Consider the following 14,237-nt stretch of genomic DNA (forward strand, 5'->3'; position numbering starts at 1 on the left):
TCTCAAATCAGCCCAGAAAAGGGGGGGGGGATTAGGGATTTGGGAAATATTTGGGGGAAGGCAGAGTTCCAAGTGGCTCTCCCCTAAGATTAGGAACACGCTTGATGGTGGCAGCTTACTGTTAATCTAAGATGCTAAATAAGCTTAGGGGGTCTTTCATGCGGGCTTCCACATCTGTACTCTAAAGTTCAGAGTGGGGAAGGAACCCTGACAGCCCCTCTCTGCCGGCACTGCCCCCTCAGCTCCCATTGGCTACAGTTCCCTGTTCCTGGCCAATGGGAGCTGCGGGGGCAGTGCTTGCAGGCAGGAGCAGCGAGCACAGACCCCTCCCCCTCTTCTCCCCTCCTCCGGGGCTGCGCTGGATGCTTCCTGGAGCGGTGTGGGGCCGAGGCAAGCAGAGAGCCTGCCTTAGGGGAAGCCCTGCTGCGCCTCCAGAGATCGTGATCGACCGGTTGGTGACCACTAATGTAGACACTTACAAAGTTAGGTTGATGAAAGCCTCCTTACGTTGACCTATCTCTGTAATGCAGACAAGGCCCTGACACTAAAGTTCTCCTCAGGTCACGACTGAAACAAATGCAGAAATGTTTGCTACTGCATGGGACAGAAAATCTTCTGGACTGTCAGTCCAGCACGTTTCATCACCAAGAACACAAGAAATTAAACAATACTGTTAATACTTACATAGTACAAACACTTCTTGTGAAATGTGTCTTAACTTGTGGCTCCTGCTGCCTGCACACCAGGGTTAAGATATTATTCTTCTAAATGGTAATATCGGAATGTTATGATAATCATGTCCCGCATGCCCGATAGGAGGCACATATGTGCTCTAATGGAATAAACATAACACCCTTAGTGTTAAAACTTTTTTCTTTATTTCTTGGTCCTTTAAAGTTGGTTTCCATACACAAAATAAGTCTTTGGGAAGAAAAGGCTGACATGTAAAATTGAGGGGCAAGGGTTTTAAAAAATACAGGCACCTAAAAGCAGGCTGATTTTTCCAAACTGGTGAGCATCCAATAGCTCTCACTGAAGTATGAAATATGAATTTCAGGGTGAAATATTCCAAAGTGCCTAAACAACATAGAAGCCTAAATCCCATTCTTAGAAGTGACTTTTATGCCTTTGAGAAATTCCCCCTAAATCTCATTGAAAAAAATCAATAGAACTTAGGAGGCTACATTACTTTTGAAAATCTTAGTTACTATTTATTTCTCATATTCATTTCTAACAGTGTGTGTTCCTGATTTTAAGAGGTGCTACCCCTCTTAATTATATACACACACACATTTTAACATTGAGAAATCTGGCCCTCAAAAGCAAGGGGATCCACTGCACCCAGTTGTGCCTGCAAGGTCACTGTGATTCAGTATGATTCACTCCAACAGGAGAGCAGAAAGTGTTTGCACTGCTATCATCCTTTTGGGGGTCCTACTGTGGAAAGGCAACTTTAAGCTGTGGCTAGGGCTTTTGTAGGTAATCCACTGCCCAGGAAATGTGCTGAACCAGTGTACTTCTGGCCACTCTTGTCACAGACTCTCCTCTGTTGCCTACTTTGGGGATGTGGTGGCTGCCTCTGGATGCCCAATATAGAGATAGCATCTCAGGGCTGAATATAGTTCAGGAAATGTAACTTTCATGTCTCATTACATCTCAAGAAAACCCCACTGGGTTTTTTCATGGGCAAGCGTGGGGGAAAAACAACTATGAAAAAGTTGGGATCAAACGTGTATAACCAAATCAAAAGTTGGAGTCCCTAGTCAATTCTCTCATTCTTGACAGAATGAAAACAAAGAGTAAGTGAATTTTATATACACACCATCATTTCTTTTGGTGAGAAGCTGATGGTCACACTCCTTACAGAATAAGTATAGATGAGAACTAGAGATAGTTTTATTTACTGAAGTTGTTTCTGAATTTTCATGTATATAGAAAGGGTTTTTTGTTGTATTATGTACATAGTGCGATTTATGTAAAATAAGCATGTTTGTTTTTCATAACCTTATTCTAAAGAAATTAAACAGGGAGAAATTTAATGTGATCATCCACAAAACTACAACTACAAAATTAAAGTGATCAAACAGAATTGCCTTAGCTATGAGACGTTACACAAACAAGAGTTTGATTACAGAATAATTCATTTTAAAATACCTTCTCTAAACTCTCTAAAACTGTATTAGTTTCCTTTTGGGTCTGCAGGAATTCTCAATGATAACTATTTTATATTTAAAACATGTAAAAATTCTTTCCAGCAGGTAAGGAATGTTTCAAAGACAGCCCCCACTTATCTATAAAGAGCTGAACTAGAGATGCAGAAAGGAAGTGTCAACTCAGCATTAAATATAGCTTCAGTAACACGACGACATCTTTACACTTAATTCAAAAGGTATATGTTTCAACTAGATAATACAATACTCCTAGCAAGTTGAAATCTCATCACAAGAGTCATCCTGTGTACTATAATTTTTGGTACCAGCTGCTGGCATTTTTTATTCTTAAATATTAAACAAAAATACTGATTTCCGAATTTCTTGACTTTTTAAATTCCCCAAATTAACATCTGTCAATAAGAAAAATACATTAAGCTGATAATTCAATGTAAAAAGCAAAAGTAGTTCTTAATCACTGTGATAAACCAAATGCAAGGAGCTAAAAATAACCATTATCAGTTCATGAAAGCATGCAGCAAATAATACGCAGCTGTAGAATAATACATCTAAAATGAACAAGTACAACATCAAAGACTCAATGTCATCATTTCCATTATATACTAAAATAACTAATTTGGATGTTTTTCTACATAAAATCAGTTTATTAAGAACTGTGTGAAATTTAATTGAAAGCAAAAACATCTGTCCAAAAATAATGGCAATAAACATATTTTAAAGAGCAGCAATGAGTCTCACTTATAAAAATATAATCAATTTTAAATATCTGACTTGCAGTTTTATTGTCCCATTCATAAAATAATTAAAAAATTAAACACTCAGCTTCCCCTTTTCACTAACTTGTCCAAGTAAAATTCAATTTCTCAAATGTAAAACCAGTTCAATACTTTAAAGCAAAACAGAGGGAAAAAAAGTGATCTTTTACATTACCTAATGAAGAACAAATTATTTATTCAGTTTGGGAATGAAGAACCTATGCTAGTTTCTAAGTCACACTGATTGCTAATGTGGGCTGACAGCAACTGGTCCTTGTCAGTCATTTGTAGTCACACTTCACTTCAACAGCATACTACAGTGGTATCTGCCATCTCATATTTTTGGAAGGATACATCATCTTCAAAATCAGTCTTTTGCAAGAATGTCATCTGCAGGGTTAATCCAAATTTTGTAATTTTTTTGCCTAAAAAGTACATTATCTAAAAAGGAATATGTCCACAAATAAACTGACTACAGTGCTTCTTGGATCAATTATTGCTATGGTCCTCAAGAAAAAAACAAATAAAAAGCAACCACAAAAAATTCCTCCCTTTAGAAAATCCATCCTGAAATATTTTGTTTTTCAAAGATATTTTACACGTTCTCTTTTTCATTTCAGAATTCCCTGTACACTGTCATAAAAGTTTTTCAGTTTATTGGGATGGAATCTATTGGTTTCCAGCAGGAAGAGAAAAACTACAGAACTCAGAAGCTGTGACTGTACAAAAGCAACATATTTGTTTGTGAATGTGGTGGATTAAGTATAGATATAAGAATGTTTGAAAACAAAATGCCCGGTTTCATATGGATTGGGTGTAAAATAAAAAGCTATGTTGTGGCATAGACATTTCAGAACTATACTGGTTTGAATACAAGACGATTAATGATAGAAAGCTGTCCCTTTACTACACAAAGAACACTCCCTCCCCTTTCTATAGTGTGTTACTTAAACTTTCTTTCAGTGAAATTGATCTTTGCAAGGCAGAGATCAGATGCTCAAATTTTTCTTTATTATTTATTATGCCAGAAAGACTTCCTAGTTTTTATTTAGAGGGGAACTGTTACTACGACAGTTTTCATGAAAATTAACCCAAATTGCTGCTTTCATTATCTGTTTTTATTTTTAAACGTTTCTCCTTAAAATGTTTGCAACACAAACATTTGACCTTTTGCTAGTACTGATGAGCCAAACAAGAAATCAATGAGAAACAAAAGCGATATTGACTGGCCTATTTTAAGTGTCCAAACTGAGTGAAATACAAAACCAGCACAAATTCCATTATGAAAACAAAGAATATTTTTAAATGTCAGGTTTTATTAGTAATGTTAGAACATGCTATTTAAGCTTTGCAATGTCCTTCTAAATCGTTCTGTTCCAGTCTTAATTTTTTTGTTGATCTGTTCAGAATGACTAGAAGTGACTGAGCAGGAGCATGTCTTAAAGTGGCCCATCCAAACTACACCATTACCATTCCACTCTCACCTGCCGCATAAACTGGGATTCCACAGCCTGGTCACTCCAGCTGACCCAGATCTGGCTGAAGCTGCCAGCATCCCTAGCAGTAGAGGCTTGGCCCAGTTTTCGTGGTTCCTGTCCTTAGATAGGTTTCAGACCTGCAAAACTCCTAAATTTTGTAGAAGCAGGGCTGAAGAGTGGATCTCCACTCCTGTAAAACTTAGGGAGGGCTGCAATAGAAAAGTAGCACACTTATAACCACGGGAAACACAGATTTTTGGTTAATCTTGGTTCACCTGCATATGAAACATACCACTTAAGTGTAACCTATTAAATCAAACAGTAACCAAATAAAAATTGAAAGCCTTCAATAAAAATTGAATATCTAGAAGAGGGAAGATGCAATTAAAAAGTTTTAATCATGAAGACAATGGCAAAAGGCAGGCAAATCTTCCCTCGCAGGCAAACACAGGAAGTAAAAAAAATTAATATTCCAAACTGCAGCAAAGATTACACATACAAAACCACCTTTTCAAGATTCTGCTTTTAATTTTTGTAATACTCCTGCACACATTACACCATCAAAACCTCTGTTAATTGTTTGTAATGTTACCTACAAAAAACTGTTATAATTTGATATTATTTCCCCCCATTAAATTAAAATTACAGACACTCAATGGATGTCTTAATGAAAAGTGTAGCTTCAAGGAGAACTAAACCAAGAATTTCATTCCACTAACTTCTAAAGATCTGATCCTGCAAACACACACTGCCTGGCCGCTAAAGGGACTATGCAGTATATCCAACAGCAAATGTTTGCAGGATTGGGCCCTAAGGAATTTTATTATTTATTCTGTGTAAGGTGGGCCATCTTAGCTGAATTATTAGCACTTTGTTAACTACAGGACAGCTACATCTGCTGGAAAACATGAATACATAATAAGAGGAAACAACATAGTATAAAATATCAGCATCTTTTATCCATTGTACATCAAAAGTTTCTTCTGTTTTGAGTGAGAGTGAGAGTGAGCGTGAGAGAAGGCATTTGGAGGCAAGTGCTTTGAACTAACTATTTTAAACTGAACTGATTTCAAATTGACAGGCTTCCTTTATGTGTAGTTTGGGCAGAGAATACGTAAATGTATGTACAAAGGGAAACATTTTTCCTTGGCCACTGGAGATGGACAGGATGGATGAATGCCACTTGAACTAGTAATATCTGTCAAAAAGAAAGCAACTTTTTTGAGGACAGTCATTACCTCTTGCACTTTTCATCTGAGAACCTCAAAATGTTTGACAAAAGTAAGTTTAATATCACTGTCCCCTTGCATGAGGTCAGACAGCAGGCTAATAGAAGAGCAAGGGATAAACCAATTCGCCAGACTCCCAGTTCAGTGCCATTCCCCTCTGTCTATGTTGATGCCCATGCTGTTTAAATTCTAGCAGCTATAAGACCATTTCAGCCAGAAGTTTTCAAACCTTTTTACAGTAAGCTGAGCAGGGACATGAATTTATGGCCTTCAACTCCAGAGCAGCTGTTGTTAAAAGGAACTATGTTCAGCTATGTGCAAAGAAGTACATTCTTGCTGAACTAGCAATCCCTTGCTGTTCAAGCCAATTGAGATTGCTGGAATGATCCACTCACTTATCTTGTGAGTCTGAAATAAGATGCCACAACAAAGCTGTGCGTTAAACTGTAATGGAGAAACACTCTGGAATAGAAACTAAACCCAACAGCCAAGGCGTGCTTCTGAGAGGAGGGTCCGGAACTAAAAGACTAAGCTGTAAAAACATAAATTCATGCTCAATCAAGGTTATGTCAGGAAAGCTCCTGGAGAGAAGGAAATGGAAAGAAAAGCCTTCTGTAATAGGAAATTTATGCCAAGAAAACTGTACCAAATATCCTCACAAAGTCTACAGGCTCAATAATTTTTTCAAGATCATCAGTACATTTTATGCAATCCACCTCTCAGCCCCCCAATTCTGCTCATCTAATTGGGATATATATGCAAAAACACACCAGAGAGTCACTTATGACATGGATCCAGTTTTCTTTAACACAAAGACCAAAAATTTCCAATTAGCTAGCTAGCTGAACAAGAACTTTTGTTTGCAAATGTACTTTTCCCACTTGTTTTTATTTAAATGGAAACAAACAGGTTATTATAGAAACATCAGTTTTAACTCCACAATTAAGGCTGTATGTAGACATCCAATATAAGTCCTATTTTCAACCTCCCTCTAAACTTTTGACTGCAGCAACTGATTAACTTGCAAACTGATATACTATAAAATGGGGTAGAAGAAAAATATTTTTACAGATTGAGAGTTTATCATTAACAAAATTAAATGCTAGGTTATCCAGAATGACCTTTGTTTCAAAATTATTCTTGGGCTTGTATGATTTATCAGCCCTCATGCTCTCAGCATAGAAAAACATTACCTAACTCCAAATTTCACAAATATTTTATACAATGAACCATAGACGATTTTCTTTAGAAACTGTAAGCAACAAACATTATTAAATATGTCTTAGACTGAATAAAAATGTTTTGCACTGAAATATATCAACTATATCTACTTCAGGTCTCTGCCTCTCCTATCTGATTAATCTGCGTCTTGATCCTGACCTGTTTTGGTGGTTATTTTATTTACGATTTTTAATATATTTAAAATATTAACACTGGAATTTTGTAAGTGTGGTATTTACCCAAGCCACTGTCTTTCACACAGGAAAACAATCAAAATGGTTTACAAAACCTGTAGTAAAACACTGAGAAAACCAAAAGATTTGAAAATAGCCTCGAACTACTGATCCTGCACGGATTGCTGAAGCAGTAATATTTGGAAAAAAATAAAGAATTTGGTTTATTTTTGTGCTGCTTAGTTATTGCATTTTATAAAGTAAAATAAAGCTTAAAAGAAGTTAAAGTATTTGTCAGAGGTGTAGAGAACATTCAGATAGGTGCCTCTTGTTATAAGTCTAAATAAATATGCTTTTAACAGTTTAGGAATATTTGAATGATTATTCTGACAATCTATTTAGAAGTATCTGGATCAGCTGCTTCCTTTCAAGCAAAATAATAATTTATTACCTCCAATAAGTGCTTAATATATTTAAAATATTAAGTTTTGTATGTCAATTCTGTCACTATTTTGCATCATGCTGACAGGAAACATGGAGGCTACATTTTAAAGGGGAAACACCTGCTTGAAACATGCTGTATACCTACTGTGAATTTAGCAATTGAAAATCCAATTCCATATTTTAGTTGATCACATATACAAAAAAATATTTGGAAACTGACTATGAATATGGACAGATCACACCAAGAACATAAATTCCAGAAGAGGCAAAGTTGCTTTTGTAGTGAGCCAGCCACTCCCAGTCCCTATTCATGCCCAAATTAATGGTATTAAATTTGCAAATGAATTTTAGTTCTTTGCAGTTTCTCTTTAGAGTGTTTCTGAAGTTTTTTTGTTCAAGTATGGCTACTTTTAAATCTGTTATAGAATGTCCAGGAAGATTGAAGTGTTGTGTAACATCAGGAATGGTAACATACAAAAGCCAGTAGGAGAACACTTCAATCTTCCTGGACATTCTATAACAGATCTAAAAGTAGCCATACTTTTTCTTGGTGTGATCTGATAATTATGCCTCTTTTTCCAGATCAATTGTGCATTTCCAGATCACAGTGAACATAGGATAGCGTCCAAAAAGCTCTGACTAAAATTGGGGGGGAGGGGTGTCAGGGGGACCAGTTTGGTTGCCTGCTTGCTTTATTTGGGATCTTTAGACTGAGATCAAAGTCTTATTAAAAACATCATATTCTACCTAATTTTAAAAAATATTTACATGTATTTGGAGTGCATTTCACCCTGAGCAGCCCAATGGTTCTACTGTCATTTTTTATATTTAATGATGCTCAAAATTTATTCAGGCACCCTGCAATTTTATTTAGGATTCTTTGGCAAATAATAAAAAAAAACTCTATAAAACTATGAGAGAATATTTCCCGCTTCCTTTCCCTGCATGGCCACGGGTGGTGTAAAAATCCAAACAGCCAGTTTAACACTTCCTTCTTTTATCAGGAAACTCATAATTTGACATCTGTGTTTAGTTCTGTATATGTATAGTAATTTCCCCTGCATACATACAAAGGTGTACTGTATATATATTTGCATAAAATTGAAGAGATGCTTAATAGTGAAATAAATATTGTAAGAAGTATATATGAGAGGCATTTGAAAAACTTCATAATCTTAACAGCAAAAATGTTCAGATAAAACCTTTATTTTTATTTTGTATCTTGACAACTCTTTTGGTTAAAATAATTTCTACACAATCTACAAGCTAGAGCATTCTTGGTAACAAAGTATTTAACAATTCTATGGTGTTTAAAAACTGCAGAATACTATCTGCCAATAGCACTTACAACAAATTTCTAACATCCATCTCAAAAGTGATCAGATAACATTTACCCTCATCTGATTGCAAAGTACTAAGCAGCAAACAAAAGACAAATATTTAAGATAGAGTAAATGTTTGTCTTTACCTCCTATTTAAAGGAGAAAATCGGGGGGGGGGGGGACAAACTCCCATGTTAGTGCAAAACTGTTCTTCACTAAAAAAAACTCAGGGGCAAGTGCATTAGTAAAACCACGATTCAGTATATTAGACTGGGACACAGATGAACGTCTCTCTGAGAGATGGAGAAAGAATGTTTTTCTGTATGCATATTTCTTCTAAAAGTCAATCCCCAATACAGATCCTTATCCTGTCCCTTTACCCCCAGACAAATAGTAGATGAGTAACTTCTTTTTTTAAAAACTATGATAATGTTACTGGAGAAAGCAACACGCGCATTCTGGTTTCCTCTGAAGAAACCAGCTGTCATCTTTATGGCACTTGAATTCTTAAATCATGCTAAGTCAGGAGATGTTACTTGTCCTCATTCAGAGACACTGCAAGAAGTGCCCAGACAACCTTTGGGAAGCACACAATCAGATTAATGGAGATTTACACAATCTACTAATTAATGTTTTTTCCAGCTAATCACTGTGACTAGTTTGTTATATTCTATGTGGATAGGAAATCAAATATAGGGCTGTCTGGCCGGCTTTCACAGTCAAAAGGGTCGATCTCCCTCTTGTGGAGTTTGATCATGGGTTTGGAATATGATATCCATGGTCATCTGGATCCCAGAAACACACTATCTATCATTCCGAACATAACCATTATTGGCTGCTTTTAGCAAGAAGTGTGGCTGTACTACCATTACCACTGTGCCTTGCTTAGAGTGGGGAAAGTCAATGATTGCTACACACAGAAGCCTAACCTAATGCTATAGTTATGCCAATTTTGCCCAGCTTCAGCTCCTTTCCTCTTCTTTTCAGGAAGCAATGACTATTCACAGGTTCAGATGCCCTTTACACCAATGACATCCAAGATAATTTCCAGCCTGGGTTCTGGCCTTGCTCTGGATTGATGACTGCCCATCAGGATGATGAAAGATATACAACTCTTGTAAGACTTTATATATCTTGCCTCTTCAAACCTGCAAATTCAGTAGTGGCCCTGATGGAATACTGGCAGATGGATAGGCCATAACGACCTTTTCCGTATCCCTGAGAAAACTGAAGTCCTGAGCACCCATGTCCACCTACAACATAAGAGGCTCCCCTCTTACGTCATGTCCTTATTTTAAGGTTTCAGCCATGCTCTTTCAATTGAAAGCCCCATGGGCCAGACATGGTACAAAGTTTTGATGTCTCTCCCCTCACTTCCCCCATTACACAATTTGTACAGGACACACCTTTATTGATTCTGTGATTACTTCATAACACAAGCTGTTATGCGATTGCTACCACATCTCACGTCAGCAAGCAATTATGCTTTGCTGTCATGAACCCTAGGGTATAGAACTTTCTTTCTTTTGTCACTGATCTTAATAAATTTCTCCCCACTTTTAAAAAGCATCTTAAAATATGTTTCTACAAGTCTCTTTGGTGTGACCAATATGTGGAGTCAGTCACATATTACCATCCATCCAAAAGTGTTCCTCTGCTATATCCCTCTCTCTTATTTATTTGAATTTTAAGGTGGTGGTTTTAATTAGATTATTGTATTTTAAAATGTTATGCTGCACAGTATTCAGCGTGCCTCGTTTGGGAGGATACTTTAAAAATAAAATTTGTATTATTGCCATTTTAGAAAGTTTTCCATCCAAGTATTCAACATGAAAGGGAGAATAAGGATCCTCAACTACATGATTGGGAAAATATGATCTACCACCATGATGCTGGAAAAACAGAAAGTGAACTCATTCAGAAGCAACATCTTTGCTAATTTTATGGAAGTGAGAATGAATAAAAGAAATTACATGCATAACCAATCTAGTGCTGATGACACAATCAGTTAGATAATTCTGCAGCTCTGACCAAATAGATAACAACAGCTGGATTGAACTGTATTTGTATAATCCTTTCATTGAGAAAGCATCTACTTGGTATAATGCTTTGCAGAAACTGAGTGACACATGAAAACAATTTAAACTGCTAGGTATGGAAAAGTTTACCATTTTAGAACATGCTGGCTGAAATTCAGTTTTTATGGAGGTGTAATGTATTAATAAATAAGTGTTCACTAATAATGTGTTACGTGATAAGTCAGTTTGTTGCTGTTTTCCCTCCTCAATATTTCCCAAGTCAGCCTATTTTGTTATTTAACACTGCTTTTTAGTCTTAGTGCAAACCATGTCTTGTCAGGGAAGATATGTAAGCAAGTGTAAGCCACTATGGTAGGGCCCCGCAGCTTTTATCCTTCTTTCCTACGTCTTTGGAATTGCAGAATTGAATGGGGCTAACAATTTAGAAGAGCTTGTGTATACCTAAGATATCCAACTACTTCCAAAGACTGAAAATAACAGCCCATAGACAGCCTTATTTAAGATGCTTAAGACAGTTTTTGAAAAACTACTGTACAAGAAACTGACTAGCCATATTTGGAGGCTAAACATTGCCGGGGTGTGTGTTTATTTTTGGCATAAAATATAATGTTGGAAAGTGGTTCTACTAGTGAGGCCTGCGGGCAATGCCCTGGTGAGAAGCTCAGTCCTGCCCCACTACTATTTACAGATGGCAATAAGGGGAAGAATGTTAGGATCTATACACGTTGGGGGCTGTGTCGAGACTCTGCTTGGTGCTCCATCTTTTATATTGGCCTCTGATTGGATAGTTTCCGATAAATTTAAAATTCCCTTCTTCCCAGACCCTCTTCCAGCAAGAGGGATATATTTAAATTCCCCCCCCCCATCCTTAAGAACTTCCTGGTTACTGCTGGGATGAGATGAGGCGACTGTAGTCATAGATCCATAGAATTTAAACCCAGAAGAGACTATTAAATTGTCTTCTCGGACATACTATATATCACAGGATACTACTTCACGCAGTTACCCCAGCATTGAATCCAATAACTTATGTTTGACTAAAGCATAACTTCTAGAAAAGCATCCAATCTTGATTTGAAGACATCAAGAGATGGAAAATCCACCACCTCCTTTAGTAGTTTGTTCAAGTGGTTAACCACCCTCCCTGCTAAAAATGTGCGCCTTATTTCTAAATTTAAAAATATACAGCTTTAGTTTCCAGCCACTGGTTCTAGTTATGCTTTTCTCTGCTACCTTAAAGAACCACTTTAGTACTTGGTATTTTCTCCCCAGGAAGGCATTTCCGCTCTGTAATCAGTCACCTCTCAAATGTTTTCAGATACTAAACAGATTGAGCTCTTTAAACCTCTCACTGTGAGGAATTTTCTCCAGCCATTGAAGTATTTCAGCATCAGTCTAACCAATGCTAGCTCAGTGGTTTGAGCATTGGCCTGCTAAACTCAGGGTTAAGAGTTTAATCCTTGAGGGGGCCATTTAGGGATCTGGGGCAAAAATGTGTCTGGGGATTGGTCCTGCTTTGAGCAGGGGATTGGACTAGATGACCTCCTGAGGTCCCTTCCAACCCTAATATTCTATTATTTTAATGCTGTACATCTATTCTTCCTCACTACTTCCTTGTTTACATATCTAAAGATCATACTAGCTCTTTTCACCACAGCAAAGTATTGGGAGCTCACATTCAGTTTCTTGTCCACCGTGACCCCTACATCCTGTTCAAAGTTACTGCTTTCCAGGATACCAATCTTTCTCTGTCTTTGTCTCTGCTGACTTCCAGTTCTCTGCTTTAAACATACTTCCTCTCTGGACCAAGTTAATGGTTAACCTGTTCCTTCCTGAATTTTGCCTTGTAACCTCTCCCATTTCTCATTAACTGCTATCACACACAACCTCCTGTTGCTATTATTCCTTTTAGTGAAGATTAAAGCAAAATAAGAGCTTGCTACACTGCTGTAGTGCTTAGTGAAGATGTCACCTACACTGAAGGGACAGCTTCTCCTATTAGCATATGTATTCCACCTCCTTAAGGACTGGCCTATACTGGGGGGAGGTGGGGGGAAATCTAAGATACGCAACTTCAGCTACGCTATTCGCGTAGCTGAAGTCAAAGTATCTTAGTTCAACTTACCTGGCCGTCCTCACGGAGGTGAGTTGACTGCCGCGGCTCCCCCGTCGACACTGCTTACTCCTCCTGCCGAGGTGAAGTACAGGCATCGATTCACAGATCGATTTATCGCGTCTAGACTAGACATGATAAATCGATCCCCAATAGCGGGTAGTATAGACATACCCTAAGAAGCGGTAGCTATGTCGACAAGAGAAGCCCTCCCATCGACATAGCACTGTCTACACTGGGAGCTCAGTCGATATAAGTGTGTCAGTCCGAGGTGTGGATTTTCCATACCCCTGAGCAACGTAGCTATACCAACGTAAGTCTATAGGATTTCAGTCCTCTGCTTTCTTTCCCAATGAAATATGAAAGCTACACTTCTCTTTTGCCATTTTCTTGCTTTTAATATACTTGAAAAACTTTTTTCTTGTTCTATTTTACATCTTTTGCTTACAGTACCTCATTTTATGTCTTACTCCCATTTCATGCTTCAATCCAGTAATTACAAAATGAACAATTTTCACTAACATATCTTGCTATTTTGGAGCTGGTAACCTTCCTCCTACTCAAAAGTTAGTTTGAGTTTTAAAAAATCCTGTGGTAATCCTGGACATACATGAAAAAGACACTCTGCTGTTTAAAGTTCAACAAGTATTTTATTTGAAGCATTACAACCTAAATCATCTCCACATGGCTCGGGCAGAAACATGACACTTTAGTCCATCACCTGCTTTTTGCATTTGAATTCCAGATCAAGGCTGCAACTAGCTCATTATCAACAGCAGACTAACATATAATGCAGTGCTAATCCCTGGTAATAAAGATTTGTAGGTAATGTAAAATACAGAAAAGACCACTTTAAAGATTGTCTGGACACTGCTGGCAAAGCAAAATGGAAAGTAGTAACAGTTTTGGTAAACTGAAAAGTCCATAAAATAGAAAAACATGCACAGGTATATTGGAAGAAAATCCAATAAAGACATTCTTTTGAAACAAATGAGATGACAAACGTAAAATGTATCAATATCCCACTGGCCAGAGATTGCAATATATAATTAAACCATAAACAATAAATCAGAACATATAAAGACAACTACTAGCCTGAGACATTCGAAGCAGTGCCATGGCAAGAAATCCAGAATCCCTTACTATCCACAGATGATGGGAATGGGAAGGGTAATGGGATTTCCACCTGAGGGTCCATGCTTTATAATACTCTTTGTCTAGTAGGTCTCTGATAAACCTAAACTCCATCTTCCTCCCTGCCTCCCCACAACTGCTGTGTCTTTTCTCTATTC

The 14,237-nt window shown here is 37.4% G+C and overlaps 1 protein-coding gene across 4 annotated transcripts in view; it reads right to left on the reverse strand.

Moving 5' to 3' along the window:
- Positions 1 to 14,237, reverse strand: part of AIMP1 (aminoacyl tRNA synthetase complex interacting multifunctional protein 1) — a 66,117-nt gene that overhangs the window by 44,738 nt on the left and 7,142 nt on the right. Inside the window, exon 1 of one of the 4 annotated variants that reach the window (XM_039539383.1) lies at positions 12,958 to 12,977. The exons of the other annotated variants lie outside the window; for them this stretch is intronic. The gene's annotated coding sequence lies outside the window, so the exon portion shown is untranslated. Of the gene's footprint in view, positions 1 to 12,957; positions 12,978 to 14,237 lie in introns of those variants that run through there. 4 annotated transcript variants of the gene reach the window in all.

The sequence above is a fragment of the Mauremys reevesii genome, linkage group 5 (genome assembly GCF_016161935.1).
Source record: "Mauremys reevesii isolate NIE-2019 linkage group 5, ASM1616193v1, whole genome shotgun sequence".
NCBI classification, from domain to species: Eukaryota; Metazoa; Chordata; order Testudines; family Geoemydidae; genus Mauremys; species Mauremys reevesii.